The sequence below is a fragment of the Strongylocentrotus purpuratus genome, unplaced genomic scaffold (assembly GCF_000002235.5).
Source record: "Strongylocentrotus purpuratus isolate Spur 01 unplaced genomic scaffold, Spur_5.0 spur5_scaffold_9, whole genome shotgun sequence".
Lineage (NCBI taxonomy): Eukaryota > Metazoa > Echinodermata > Echinoidea > Camarodonta > Strongylocentrotidae > Strongylocentrotus > Strongylocentrotus purpuratus.
Genome location: NW_022145615.1, coordinates 6495246 through 6512026, shown reverse-complemented (window position 1 = coordinate 6512026; position 16781 = coordinate 6495246).

Sequence of the window (16781 nt, the reverse complement as noted above, 5' to 3'; positions counted from 1 at the left end):
CATAAAACTCTCAATTCTCCCGGCGTTTTCATCTGACCGTTAGGCCGGAGCAAACCCGTGAAAGGCTCCGTGGGGCATCTCCTGTGCGGGCTCCGGATAGTGCCCGGACGGCCCCTCACGATTTTTTCTATTTACTTCGAATGTACAACGCAGCTTTAAATACAGGAGGCGCGGATATCAGAGGACACATAGTTCGATGCACTACACGGCACCTATCCGGGCGCCTTGAAGAACCCGGCCGGGCCTCGGGAGTCATGGGATCCATCTGTTAATCGGACAGAGCCCGTAAACTTACCGGCCGGCACCCTCACGGGCGCCTTGCATTTTAACTCGACCAATTTTCACAAATATGTGACCACACATGCAAAGAAATGAAAATCGGAAGAGTCCGTACGGTCTCTAAAGTCCACAGCAAGACGACGGGTGGGGAACATTGGTCGAGTTCAAATGCAAGGCGTCCGTAAGGGTGCCCGCCGAGTGCCGGCCCGGTGCCGGCTGGGTGCCGACCGGTAAGCTTACGGGCTCTGGCCGATGAAGAGGTGCACCCCATAGCCCCGGGGGCCCGGTCGGGTCGTCAAGGCGCCTGGCTGGGTGCCGTGCGGTTCTGAACTATGTGTTCTCTGACATCCGTGCCTCTGTATTTAAAGCTGCGTTGTACACTGATAATAAACAGACGAAGACGCCGGGAGGTTTGGGAGCAGCCAACTCAGCATCACGGAGACCGTACGGTGCCTGTAGAAACTGTACGAGAGCCGGTCGGTCGAAAATTACCAAAATGTGTGTTTTTTATACTCGCCGTACGGGCCCCGCAGTGTATATGTGAAAGCCTCAGTATACATTACGTAGGAGACAACAAATTGTGTGAAGGGCAGAGTCAGCCAAGTAAAAGAGATATTTATGCGACGCAAGAACACCGACCGCCGTCTTTGAACGAAAGGTGTTCATGAAGCGCCTCCACCTAGCCAGTGACTACTTTAAAATGCTTAACGGGGGGGGGGGGGGGGGGGGGGGGGGGACGTCTCCATGTGAAGAAGATCTGTGCATATTTGGGGGTCGAAGCGGCTTATATATATCAAATTGAGAAATTTGATAGGAGTATGATGTTAATAATGCTTCAACAACAAAAACTTGAAATATTGAATATTTCAAGTTTTTGTTGTTGAAGCATTACTAACATCATACTCCTATCAAATTTCTTAATTTTACACTTCCTTTCATTTATTATGATATACCATATAATATATATAATATATGTTTTATTTGTTATTTCTTACTTCTTTGTCCTATAAGACAAAGCATTTAATCTTGTTTGTTTACTTCAGTTTTTGGTTTTAATTTTCCGACATTCCAATGTTATTCTTTATTTTTTAGCCAACAAACCTTCTTGTTTTTGAGAACCTGCCAATCGTAGTCAGTAAGCTGTCATGCATTGATGCATATTGGTTAGATGACTGCCAGGTGGACTTTTCTTTGGACGGCCTGTGTGATGTTGTGGCTTATAAAAATGGCGTCGAGTGCTGTAAGTCCCCAGTTTCTTTCTGTATCTTATAATTGTCAGCGCCACCTATAGTCAGACTTTGGCCAACTTGGTTTTAGTTGGTCACAACATGGCATATATTCAAAAGCGTTAAAATAGACGGGAAATCCTGTAGTCAAATACTTGAACTCTTGTAGGTTGCCGGAGCTAAAGCAATGAAAGTCACTGAAATTATGTCCAAAAAAGACAATGAACAAAATTTGGCATAAATATTTAACATTCTTAACAAAATTAAAATGAATTAAAAATAATGGACAGATCGTTTGTGCTTATACATGTATGCGATATTACTAATTGAATAAGATAATCTTGATTCCATATTGAAATAAAGACGGAATAACTCGAATCGGTATGTCGCAATATCTTGATCATTGTATTAAATTGTTTGTGTAATGACTTTTGGTTGTAATGTATGTATACTCATGTCCGTTCATTTCTTCCTAAAGAAGACAAACTGATGGAGCCTTTGGCAGCTATCTCAGGAAGCTATACTGGGATGGTAGGTGAGGCGAGTAACTACAAGGAGAGTCATGAATTGCTGGAATGGTGTGTGGACAAAGCATTTGCTAATAAAGTATAATGAAATAAGATCCATCCGTCTACTTCCTTCTTTCCAGACACAACGCCGAAACCGTCTGTCATCGGGTCACTAGCCTACGCCGGTTTAGGAACCATTTTCATTGTCTTAGCTGGTGCTTTTGCTATCCATTGGATCAGGAGATGAACGAATCCCCATATTTCCCATTCCAATCTCACAGAGATTGTCGAAGATGCACCTTCAAGCAAGAAGTTGTCTCTAACTTGACCTACAAAATAAGTGACCGTTCACCTTTCGCTGCGCCTTAACTTTGGATCAAATTTATGATCAACATGGTCATTTTAAAGACGAGAACGAGCAGATCTGAGCAGACCTGTCTGGTTCCCTGTTTTACTCTGGTAACGACAAAGCAAGAGTATTGAAGAAGACCCTTCGTACTGATCTTTGTAAGATACAAAATGGTAGGCAGTTTCCATGCGCAGTAGGTCATAAATCGCTTACACTGGACTTGGTGGAAATAGGTCTCATCTAATGTGCGTACATGTCTTGTACAGAGCAAACTGGATGTCCCAGCAAGAAATACCCCCAATCCCTTGAGAGTCTTCGGCTGAGGCAAATAAATCTGACGCTGATGTTGGGGGAGGGTCCATTTTATTGCATAAGCCCCGTGTGTCGTACAAGTGAAGATCACTTCAGTTAATTAATATCTGTTTTTATTCAGTAAATATACAAATAATGTCGACCCCCATGAGAACCTATGATTGTCCTTAACGACAAGTTGGATTCTCATTTAGCCTTGTCGAAAGGACTATTGCATACAACACAAAACGGTTCATTCTTGTACATTTACTTGCATCTCGTCACACCGGAAGGACATTTTTCAAAGTGTGCGTGATGGGGTCCCATTTATATGGAACCGAGACTGAGACCACTCACCGAAGAGGAGATCCTTGTTAGATCTTAAGTGTCAATCCGTCATAGAACGATGTCACTTATTGTAAACAAATTAAAGTTTACATTATGGTCGTGGAATCAGGAGACGATTTATAAGTATGATTAAAAGGACAGTACTTACTACTTTCGACGTACTTCATAGTAGGAGCGTATGGCAAGCCAAATGCCCAATAATTCGAAAACTCAGTATCAGTTTGGAGCGTAAATTCAGTTTGTCGATGAAAACCCCACATATCTAACGAAAGAAGGTGTTATTTTTATCATTAGATAAACTCTGCATAACAAAATTAGTTCGACGAAATTTCTGCTTACCAAATTTAAGTAAGCAGAATTCTCGACGAATTCATTTGATATGCAGACTAATCGTCGATTATCACTGATGAAGTTGATATATAGATTATTCGTCGAAGATAACTCTGGTCTCTGGGTATGGGTGTGTATGCATTATTTTGTATACAACTGTCCTTATTCCATTGTGTTTTATATTCTCCCCTCTAACTTATATGTCTTGCTCTATTTCTAAAGGTTTTTTTTTAAAAATCTACAATAATTATTTTCCAGGGACCTATAATATACAAGCACTGCTTTTAATAGGTTCCTGAAATTCTACTTAATCTATTATATGAATTGAGAATCATTGAGACTTGCTTATTTATACTACATGTATTGTATTATATTTCTTAAATATATGTATGTCTTTATTTTTTGTAAAATGTGGAACAATACAAACTTGAACACTTGGACATGATATGCAGATTTTTATTTGAAAAACTTATTTTGTCGGTGATAAACCGAGTTTTTCGAATTAATGAATCTATCTGGAACCGTTTATTTCCTGTCGTGCAGTACAATTGTGAATGTGATACAAAGTTGAAGATCCGGAAATGGTTTCCCCGAAGTGATTGAATAATAACAATTGATATCATCATGCCTACTGAAGTCAATACAATTCATTAATTGAGAGCAAATATGTTATTTATTTTTTGCACTTGTTTCATAATGCAAGCGTTATAAAAAATGGTCATTAATTCTAAATCGTTTGGAAGTAACTTAAATAAGACAGATGTAGCCTGTAGAAGAAAAAGGAGAACAAATCGTTATATGACAGACTTCCTGAATACTTTCTTTCGGCCTTTGTATATTTACATACTCCTTTCGTTTTGAATACTAGTAGTATTTCATCTGACATTGAAATTTCCTGGACCCTTTCTTTTAACGAGTTGGTATTAATCGCAACTTACTTGCGAATGATATCAACAGCAACTATGTACATAATAGATAGGGGACTTCAGACTTGCGATTGATTTGGATCTACCACAACTCTTTATTAGACGGGGACCTGATGTTTGCAAAATCATTGACAGAAATAGCAGCTCTGTTTGTAAACTTCTGTATATACGTTATTTATTATGTTTCTTCCTTATGGTCACTATTCATGTACATGTAACAGTAAATAACTTTTCTACATATTGTTATGTTGATAAAATAAAGGTCATTTTATAATGATTAAAATCATATACTTTGCAATATCAGGATGTTGCTGTTGGTTCGTGTTCGTACGAGCAGTATGTCAATGAAGCTGGATATCAATTTGGAAAGTGGTAGATAAAAATGAAAGGAATAATAAGAAGAGAGAAAGATAGAAAGAGAGAAAGAGACAGATGGGGAAGGAGGAGAAAGTGGAGGAGAAAGAACGGGAAGAAGAAGTAGAATAGAAGAAGGAGCAGAAGAAGAAAAAAATAAAGAAGTAACATAAGAAAAAGAAGAGGGAGAATAACAAAAAAGAAGATCATGGAAGCCTCATTAGCATCAATGCTGTTCTTCTCGAGACCCCTGCATTTATCATTACTCTAGCAATGGTCAAGTTCCCATTTACACCTGGGTGGAGGGTGGCGGGTATGGATCAATGACTTGCCAACAGACATTTGTGCCGGACTAGGATTTGAACCCTCAACTCTTACATTGAGAATCAAGTGAATGAGCCATTATACCACGAATCCTCCAGAAAAGTAGTAAAGGTAAATGGAAACGAATATGACATTTGTTATACTGCTAATGTCAAACAAACTTTGATGCAGACTATCTTCTGAATATCTCCTGGCTGTCCGTTTACATCTCCCGACAATGATCACTCAACAGTTGGGTATCCTTATGCCAGCAACATGGAGCTATCTCTGACACCGCAAGAGGCAAAGCCTATGAATGACTTTATTGATCATGTTGATGGGGCAACGACGACCATAGATACGATGCATGTCACAAACACGAAAGCAACGCTGAAAAATGTTCACCGTACTGATCAGAAACCAATTTCTTCTCATTCTGGTGGATTGGTTGTCTTGTTGTACGGCGTATTCGCGTCTATAGCTTTTGTGGTATTGGTTTTTAGCACGGAGGCTTTCTTGCATAGGAAACGACGAATGAAAGAAGACGAAATGCGATGTCGCTCGAACCAATCTCCCGAGGTGAAAAGTACGAAAAGTCCAGGTAGTACAGGTGTATCGAGGGCAGAGTTAGAAATCCCCAAAAGAGAGATTTCTGAAACGCGAGAACATCGACCACCCTCTTTGCCTCCAAGAGTTTGCATCGGTTCTCGAGAAAGGGAAGATATGGCAGGACAACTTACCTGTGAACATGACGAGAATGAACAGAGACCCCTAATCCCCCAGTGAAATTGCAAATGAATTCTAGAGGAAATAACTCGAGAGAGTGTACCTTCCATGATGCAGATGGCAGTCGTGTACAACTCCAAATTAAGGATGTTATCTCCCCTACCCGATCTAAGTTCAAGAGAAATGAGGAAAGAGTATACGCAGATCGTATTTATAATACAGCGGTATAAAAAAAATCGACGTTTTTCATGATATATTGATATGTATGCAAGGAAAACTGTTGTAACAAACTCTTATTATACCAAGTTAATATTACGGGTCCCAAGTGCGATATATTTTGAAGCATTCGTTATAGCACTAAAGTAACACAGTTCGAAATAACAATTGATTCCCATTGCCCCGGTGAAAGTTCAAATGTACTACAGATGCAAAATGGATTCTCAATTCACTGCAGCGATTCAATTTTGAAATACTAGTCTTCAATTCAATATAACATTTTCCGAGAATAGATGCAATGGAAAATATGCAAGAAAGAAAATACGTAATCATTGATAATCTTACGAAAATGACCGAAATCGCCAGGAATAGTAGTTTAAGTACATCAGATTCCAAATTACATCAGATTCCTTACGAGATATTCCATATTTTGTACCTGCTTTTATGGTTATCTAATTAACTAGATTGGAATTATGTAAATCCTGTGAGTTATGTAAAGAGAGTTGCGATTATAAAAGGACGTTTTGTGGAACTATAAGACAAACTCAATAAAATGAATGGTTTCACTTCTATGCGCAATAAAACAAGTCTGGGTAATCTGCAATAAGGTAGTATTTATCCAGATCCTCTCATGGCAATTTTTCTAATGTTGTTGAATTTCGAAAATCATGAATTTTTCTTTGCAAAAGAAATAAACCACTATATATCATATGATAATACATTTAAAATAATAGGAAATATTTTTGGGGATGGGAAAAAAGATGTCGCAAAATGCAGAAATTGCGCTCCACTACTAAAAACAAAACAAACGCAACAAATACGCGTTGCATGTTGGTTGCCCACAAAGCAACAGTAGCTCTTAATGGCATAGGTTATGAAAAAATGCGCGTAGATATAAGATTATGACGGAAGAAGTTGAACAACATTATTTTTTTTAGAACACACCGTCAAAGAGCGTTCGGAGGAGCCTATGTCACCCCTAAAGAAAAAAAATATAGGAAAAACAGAAACAAATAAAAACAAACAAATATTCGTTTGACTATCAAAACCACCATCTCGTGAACAAAAGGACAAAACAAAGACAAAACGACAGAGTACTCGTATGGCTATAAAAACATGTTGTTATGTAAATAAATGATCACTTGCTATGGATGCTTAACTGCCATCTACCTGCATGGGGTTTATCATGTGACATTATGTTGCCCAATAAGAAACATACGCACCATAACTGAATGTTATGGCACGTAGACAATGTTAAGGAATGGAAACCTAAGGTTGATAAATGTTACTTTGAGGCACGGGTGCTCTCACTCTACAGTGTATACAAGTAGTTTGTTTTCCAACGATTTCCAACGATTAAGAAAAAGAAGATTATTAATCCTACTTTTTGATAAAGTGTTGCACAGAACGTCGGTATACCTACGACATAACTGCTAATTTCTGGACGAGCACCGCACAGTACAATCTTGGAATGTATGGTATCTACTCTAATCGGGAAAGCATAGGCACAAAGATGGCTACCATTAATCTTTTAAAGCTCTATGTTCTTCTGGTGCTGGTATTTTCCGAACGTTCGGAGGCGTCTGTCCAGTGCTTTTCAGACAACCTGGATATCGTGACAACTGCTCAAAGTGATGTTCAAATGCATTGTCTCCTCGATGAAGAGCTAAGACCAAATGCAAGCTTTACTTTGAACAAAGATGGAAGAGAACTTGGAAAATGTTCATGGACTAGGGGTGGGAATAGCAGTGGATGTAACTTGATGTACAAGGGGGACAAAGAATTGTATGCCCATGCCAGCAGAAAGAACATGAAGAAATACATTGATACTGTGAAAATTCAGCCGGCTTATCCTTCTTACAATTCCAAATCTTTGGAACCTCCTGTTCGACCATCACTCGCTTGTTCCATGCTTTTGAGAAAGAAAGATCTTTTCGTAGATGCAGTCTGTGAGTGGAGCTTTGTGCAAGAAGACATGGCCGTGTCACTAATCGCAAAGAATAAAACAGTCACCGAAACAGTTTTTCACCAGGAAATAAAAATGAACAGTTCTTTTTCTAACAGATTAGTTGGCAAAAACAAAATCTTTGCAAGCTTTACCTTAAACGATTTATCATCGAACATCATCCCTGTAACTTGTTACACTTCAAGAAAGACAGAACCAAAATCATGTGGGTATCCACCTTTGTTCGAAATGCCAGACGAGAAATTTCCTGCTACATTAGTATGTCAAAGCCAAAGTGCAGTTCAGATTGATGTTTTGCTAATAAGAGGCAGCAATGGACAAATAACCAAGATAAACTCAAATCAGCCAAGCACGATTGAAAGAAATATGATTGACGCCGATGATGTATTTGTAATTTGTGGTGAAGAGACATATGATGCGATAGAAGTGGACCGTATTGCAAAAGTTAAACTAAACCAAGGGAGCAATTGTTACACTGCTGAGACTGAACATAAGTCTGACCAGACAATCGTTACCATTTCTTCTGGTTGTTCACCAACTTATAATACCGAAAATGCAACTACTAGTTTCATTAAAACTATCAATGTAACCGGAGTAGGTTCGACGAATTCCGAGTCACAAACAAATTTGATGAAGAAAACGCGAATTAATACAACACCTATATCCAGCTCGGGAGAAATTTCCAACGAAGACAAATCATGGCTCAGTGGTGCGTTTTTATCTATTTTTGTTGTTCCTGTTCTGATTTGCAGCTTCGGTACGTGCTTGTATCTAACCATGAGCTATAAGAATAAAATAAAGAACCAGAATTTGCGTTCGAATTGGCTTCGAGGGAATATTATGGCGTCTCAGCTAAATGAAAATCAGATGGCTTTGGGCATGACATGTGTCTCCCTTCCTGACGAGGTGCTTCTTTCAAGGATGTGTCAACGAATCAACAGAGTTGGCGATGATGATGGCGAAGTTGTTAAAACACAGAACCATTTTCCGGTTTTGCCTTCAAGGGTTACCACAAGTTCATCAAGGCATAGTAATGCGACGGGATGCTGTTCCGTGCAGATGGAAAGAAACACAAATACCATGGATAAAATTGCAATGTCTGACCGGATGTGTCAAGTGGGCTACATCAAGAGGAACCTTGGTAGTACCATGGAAAGATGCCAACAGGACAATCTGAGGAATATCCAAACGTCCGATGAAACAATCTATTGCACAGTCAATGACATTGTCGTTGATCCATGCGGTATTAAGGTGCAAGGCAGAAGCGTCATCGAACCTTCAATAAACGTACCTTGCCATAATCTGGCTGTATGTGATGACTTCACGACCCTACAAACCACAATAAAAGCTCCATTACTAGAAGGCAATATCCACTTGAACAAATCACTGCCCTTGCTGGAAGGGTTAGCATCCGGTCCTGATGATTTTTGCGTGTACGCGAAACCGAAAAAGATCGTCCGCAAATCCACATTCCCCGTTGACCGTTCGAAAAGTAGTCCCTGTTTATTCGTTAACGAAAGTGACAATGCTTCTACTCTGCCATCTGTTTGCGGAAAGGATCCTAAACCTTCAGTAATGCGAGGGGTTAAACGCCACGATGACGCTGTATTGGAACAAGTGGGTTGTCCGTCTCAAGGAATAAGAAGCTCTTCCGAACCTAGCTTTTGTCCTCCAGGTAGATCTAATTCATACAAGTACGTGCCTATCAAGCCATCGAAACTGTCTTATTCCGTTGATCACAGTGATACCGATTCCTCAAATGGTATTGCTGATATCAGGATCAGTGATACCATCAAGGGTCATGGTCTTAAATCTGAAGAAGACACCTACAGTCAGGCCGGGCTCTACGATCGAACGGTTATTGCAGCCAGTTCCACCTACGATGCGCTGCAGCGTTTTTCATTTGAACAACGTCTTCCGGAACCAGGACAAACACCAATAAATGCTTCATTAGATTCGTCGAGACGTGTCTTACCTTCACCACCCAGTGCTCGAGAATCAGGTTTCCTGGACGCGTCCCTCAGCGACGATATTCTACCAGTGACAGAGGATCCAACCCTTGTCTTTTGTATGAGTGGCTGTAAATTGGAGTGATCAGCGCCTCAAAGACATTTCAGAAAACTTTTAAACCTCTTCTTGAACTTATATTTTTGCAGGAGGATACTGGACTGATTAATATTCTTATCTGCTGTGTCCAGATGGCCATTGAAGATAATAATAATGTGTAAACTTGAATAGCGATCATCTGGATAAATCTGGGAGATGTGTTTGCATTATTCTATGGAGACTGAACTAATTTCCCTAGACTCTATCACAATTCTATTTCACATTTGTATGAATCTATATTGATGCCATGTTTTATATTGTTTCTCCATGTACACCATTCTTTATTTCTACCCAGTGCATATTTGGTGGATATTGTCGTGCTAATGTGCATGCTTTTGTAGTCTGCTATAGTTACACGTTGTTGCCTTGAATTAGATTATTTGATCATTTTGTAAGGTTATTGCAAAGAACCAAGTCACTGATTATTTACTTTGTGACTTGTTGATTTTGAATATCTGATAAATAGCAGTATTGCATGATATTTGTAATGAAACTGGACTAGTTTCATTTTTAACATTGTTTACTTGTAAAAAGTCACTAAACTGTTTCATGTATCATATATCAGTGTATATTGTGCTGAATTACATTTATGTATCATTACTCTACTGATATTTCTACGTACAACTAATGATGTCCAAAGGTTATTTCTTTTGTAGATCATGATGTTAATACTTAGCTTTTAACTGACATGTTTAATGATCTTCTAAATTCCTCCATAATAATAAGGTGTCAGTCATAGCGATGCATCATGTGATCAGGTTGCATGCATGTTCAGCTTGTGAATATTCATTTAATGACAATTAAAATTCTTAATTTGCACGGCCGATGCACGTGCAGCTGTGTGTTAAATAATTAGTACTTGCTCACGTTTCGATTCGCACGTAGCCTTTTAGATATTCATATATGCATTTTATTCATGCTTCCTTCAAATATTGAACGTCATCGTTTCTCGTGTACAGAAAATCATACTTTGCTTTAGCTTTCAATTTCGTAGGAAATGTTTACATGCCTAGATTTTGGATTCTTTATCTTGCTTTTCTTCTAGGACGTTTCAAAAGAAATAGATGCATTTATATGTCTGAAAGAGAGTTTGAGCATTGTAAGTTAAGGCAATGTTTTATCAGGAATAATTACAGTAACCAAGTTCAAATAAAGGTATTGTTGAGCATAACTTGCCACGTCATTCAGGCATAATTATAATGTATGTATGGAAATATTGTTGTGATTTGAAGGGTTTCTCTTTCTTCTAAAACTTGATTTTTCTCTAATTCTCTCAATATTGTTGAGAAGAAAGTCCTATTTTATCATATATGATAATCTGTTATGTTTAAGGGGGGGGGGGGTGATATGTTTCGAAGCTTAATCATATGCAGATTTCTAAATATTGTGCGTTCGAAGTGAGTTATATAGGGGATTCAATGAACCGCCATAGTCATGGTAATACATTAGACGTTTTCGTAACAATGCTTTTTCTTTTGAGCATTCGTATGCTCGTGTGAGGAGAGAGGGTGATCCTTTCATAACATAGAACCATCTCATCGTAATAACATAGGATAAATTGTCAAACCATTACAATGACAAGAAACATTATGAGTCTGGTTTTACATTTCAACCAACAAATAAGGAACTAAAATCATTGTGATACTACTGTGTTCGACACTTATACATTTATATGTACATAGGAGATGTAATGCATACAATGACAATATACCTATTCAGTGGACGATAATAACTTTTTTCATAAAACTGTATAAAATATTTTGCATCTCATAGTTCATGAATGCTTTCTCAGACCATGGTCCATGCTCAAGAGAATAACCAAGAGGAATATTAATATCCCTACCTGAATCGTGTATTACCAGGAAGCGAAGTCGATTATAATTCTTCACGGGATATGTTTACATATCTATAAATTTAAATAAAAGATGGCTGTTTTATTTCTTAAAGCTGTATTAGAACTGTTTTCCTACAAAAATACGTCGAGAATAGCAAAATGTAACGAATAAGTAAGTTTCTACGAACAAAACAAGGGAGACAAAATCAAAATGAAATTATGAAACTTTACTTTTGTTATCATCACATCACATGTAAGCACTTAAATGTCAACGTATACGTTGAAGCCATTGTAAATTCTTGAGACAAATTTAGTTTGATAATTATCTCAAATAAATTAACGCTCGCGCGTCATCAGCACTATTACAATGACTAGAGTCAATGTTAAATTGTAAATTTGTAATGATGATGATGACGGTGATAGGCCTCGTGATGATGACAGTGATAACATTGTGAGGATGATTATGATTGTGGTGATGGCGGTGGTAATGATGATGATGATGACGGTGATGACATTGTGAAGATGATTATGATGGTGGTGATGGCGGTGGTAATGATGATGATGATGACGGTGATGACATTGTGAAGATGATTATGATGGTGGTGATGGCGGTGGTAATGATGATGATGATGACGGTGATAGGCCTCGTGATGATGACAGTGATAACATTAGTTCATCGTGACTGTGCCATGGACCAGTGATGGCCTGGTGGTAGAGTCGCTGCCCGGCAAGCAGTAGATGGCAGGTTTAAATCCCGCTGGTTCCAAAAATTTTTCTGACTTGTTTTTCAATTACAGATCGATCAATCGATCTTATTTACTGGGTGTAAGCCACAAATATGTTTAAACTATTGAAATTTCTCCCAGGAAGCATTACAAAGTGATAACATTGTGAGGATGATTATGACGGTGGTGATGGCGGTGGTAATGATGATGATGATGGGTGATACGCCTCGTGATGATGACAGCGATAAAATTGAGAGCATGATGAGGAAGCCAAGAACGATTCTGAATGATAAATTTATGATGATGAAATTGTTGACGAGTAATGGGATCGAATAGAAAAAGAGTTTCGATTTGCTAACGATGGACGAAAGTATATTAAATGTATATTTATTAAAAATGATGTCAAAGATGAAAAGTCATGTAGGCTGAGTAATAATGAACGAAACCCGAAGCCACAATGAAACAAAAAGCTTACAGATTTGATATAAATGTAATTCGAAGCTAATTACCAATTAGACTTGAATCAAAAGGAAAGGGATTTATAACGAGGAAAGAAAGAAAGTAAGAATTCAATATTTGCTGAGATGATAAATACTGCATGCTAAAGAGTCTCCTCATAATCCTTAAAGAATACATTCATTACGAAGAATATTTCACAGCGGCCAAAAACTAGAACCCTGAATATTAAATGTGTATATTCATATTGTAGATGCGATCTCTGACAACAGCATGGCGTGGGAACATGACATTAAGTTCGGGTTACGCTTCCTGATGATTTTCGCCATATTTGAAATGGTGGTGCAGCATACTACACATGCTAAAGCTGGTGGCGACTCCTTGCTTTGTTCAACACCGCTAAATGACACGGTGGGCGAATTTGATGTCGAAGAAAATGGGAACATTACTTTACCATGCATAACTGGCACGGAATTACAGCAAGACTATACTCTTACATGGAGGATGGGAACCGGTGATACAGTAATGTCTTTCTCCTTGGCTGATGGAGAAATCCCAAGTCCAGCCAAAACAAGTTCTACTGTTTTGAAAACGAATAAAAAGACACATTTCACTTTGCAAATAATCGGAATTAAAACGGCTGATTCGGGTCAATACTTTTGTGAAATATATTGGAGCAGTCAGATAGTTTGCGAGGTTTTGAACGTGTCAGTAAGGGTCCACCCGACAAACGCATTAATTGATGAACCGGACCCTATATCGCCACCTTCGTCCTCAAGCAAATCGGTATCTCATTCTGCAACAGACACGACGCAATCTGGGCGATCTGCATCACCTCTATTTTCAACTCGTGGATCACAGTCTGTCACCACACTTTCCAGTGGAGGAGAAGAACTACGGAAAGAAGGCAGTAGTCCCCGTGGCATTGCCTATACTGTCTTTACATCACTCCTTCTATCTTCAATCGCTGGTTCTGTCATCGACCGATGATGCCATAGTAGGCCCCTGAGCATGTGGACCCGAAGGGACAGATTACATCATTACATTAAGGGTTACACCCGGACTATTATCTATTGATATCGATACAAGTAGCTGTAGATCTTTTGTTACGACATAATGAACAGGATTCATTATTGTAGTTACCCCCACATTAAGCCCCTTTCACACCGGATCTGCGTAGAGTTGCGTAGTGTTGCGTACCGACTACGCCGAAGTTAAGCTGCGTACTCATGAATAAATTGATGCTTCGGCGTAGTCCCTGCGTAGGTTATGCGTAGGCTTGCGTACGATGGCGTATAGTTACGTACCCTGTGCGTAGGCACCGCGTACCTACGGCGTAGGCAATTGGCGTAGGGTTATGTACGCTTGCGTAGACCTGGCGTAGGGTTGCTTACGGTTGCGTACGGTTGCTTACTGTGTGCGAAAATGCCATGTAAAAATGCAATAGACGCTCGTAGGAGCCGGGAGTGTAGCCATTGGCGCTTTATAAACCTATATTTACAAAAAAAATGTTAAAAAGACAGTTCAATTTATTGTATAAACGAACTCTGCAGTGTACAAAGAATTGTATATGTTATTACATGTGAACATAACTTGATCTTAGTATAATAATAACATTCTGACAAACTGTGACATCCAAGGGGCGGTGGGTCTCTTATGCATGCGTGAAATAGGGCTGAAACGCCAATTTGCGTAAAATAGTGAGTGACGAAAATCACATTTATAAACCTGCCATAAGTTTTAATAGTAAAAAGTGGCATTTGGTACACGTTTTTGACCGTTACATTTTCAGTTTTTTAGTAGGTATTATCAACTGCTGAGGTTATTTTGCAGTATATGTTAATTTGTTCAACCATTATTTTCCAAAAAATGCAGACATTTTTGTGGATGTACTACATTATTGTACTATGTATCATTCAAAAAGGGTAATAAATGAACTTTCTTTTGATGTAACTTTGCAAGGTCACGTGATGTGATTTGATACCTCAAAACGCCAAAAAAGAGAGCGCTTATTTTGATTTGTGAATAAATGTGGACAGAAGTCTGATATTTGTTGACCATATCCCTTTTGTTCACTCATTTGTAAAATATCATTCCATAAGAGTTTCCTGAAAGTTTGAAGACGATAGCTGTTGTCCCTTGTCCGTAGCGTATATATGTGTGACAATGTAATGATATAAATGTTAGTTATTTATTAGATTTAAAAGAAATACTTCTGACATACACACTCAGTCTCACTAACAGAGGGAGACAAAATTATTTCTTTGCTCATTTCAATTAAACAAAATTATATTACAAATACACAAACAGGACCACAAACATACACACAAGCAAACAAACCGACACAATACATACAGATTTCCACAAAACATAATAACATTTCGAATGAGGCATTAGTTTGTGAATCTTATTTCTGTTTATTATATCAACAGCCTGAGATGTCAACATCACAAATTGAATAAACCATAACAAAACAAAACATGTCAGTCTGAAATACCTTGTAGTAGTACAAACAGAATTTCAAGCAAAAAATACAAAATAAAGTCAAAGAAACATTTTTTCTTCATGAAAATAATTTAATGTGAGAACGCACACACGTAAACAAAAACAGCATTTCCCTTCAAAAAATAATGATCAATACCTGTCAAGTTTACATCCAGGTATATACCAAACAAAATCTTTATACGTTTTTAATGCTTCGTCGGACTGGCGTAGGGTAGCGTATTGTTGCGTAGGCTTTGCGTACAGTTACGTAGGCTTGGCGTACAATTGCGTAGGCTTGGCGTACAATTGCGTAGGCTTGGCGTACAGTTGCGTAGTGTTGCGTATACTTGCGTACAAATTGCGTACTGTCTGCGTGTTAAACATGTTTATTTTTTTGCGTTCATCTCGCGTACCCATTCGCGTCCCTCCGCGTACAGTTTCGTAGGGTTGCGTACGATCGGCGTAGTCGGGACGCAACTCTACGCAACTCTACGCAAGGCCCGGTGTGAAAGCCCCTTTAGTATCTCGTTAAATAATCACTAATCATTTTACACCAGTTATTCTAGGTCGTACAGAGAAAACTGTTATAAGTGGCAAAGCAGTAACAACGTTTTTAAGTGACAAAGATAATGGTCAATGGTTCGGCACTTTATACGACGAGTTGCATTATATTGCGTAACGGGACAGATTGTCGAAATCCATATGAATCACCACACCGAGAAACAGATTACTTTCCTTTATTAGGTTAAGACGAGTCATTAAAAAACGCTTGTGAAGTTTTGTAAGTTCTTCTTACCAAATCAAACAATGGGTGTGATGATAAATTTTCAAATTAATTACTATTATGTGAAACCAGTTATGATATTTGTCATTTATCTCACTTACCAGACAAATGAATGAATTGAAAATGAGTTGCTACACACGGTAATTGCTCTGACTTGTGTTTGTTAAGCGAGTCTACATCTGACAGTTACATACACTAATTCATCACTATACCTGTTTTGAAATTATGCTTGATCGATCAATGCATTTTTAAAATAGTCTTTTATTCTGGGGCTTTGTTCAACTAGACTTAAACAATCGCATTTCATTTTCGCGATGTTTCCGAAGCATATCACCAAGGGCACTTTTCCCGTTCTATTATTGTCGTTTGATCTATTGGCATATACCCTTTCTATTGACCATCAGTGTGATTTTAAGAAGAACTTCACAGTTACCGTGGTTCGTGGACAGTCTGTTTCGTTGCCCTGCAATTTAAAGTCGATTCTAGAAAAATTTCAAACTGCAATCTGTAGAAAAGAAAATGGCGACAGTCTCGTAAAATGTTCAATCCTGGACGGATGTATGCATCTT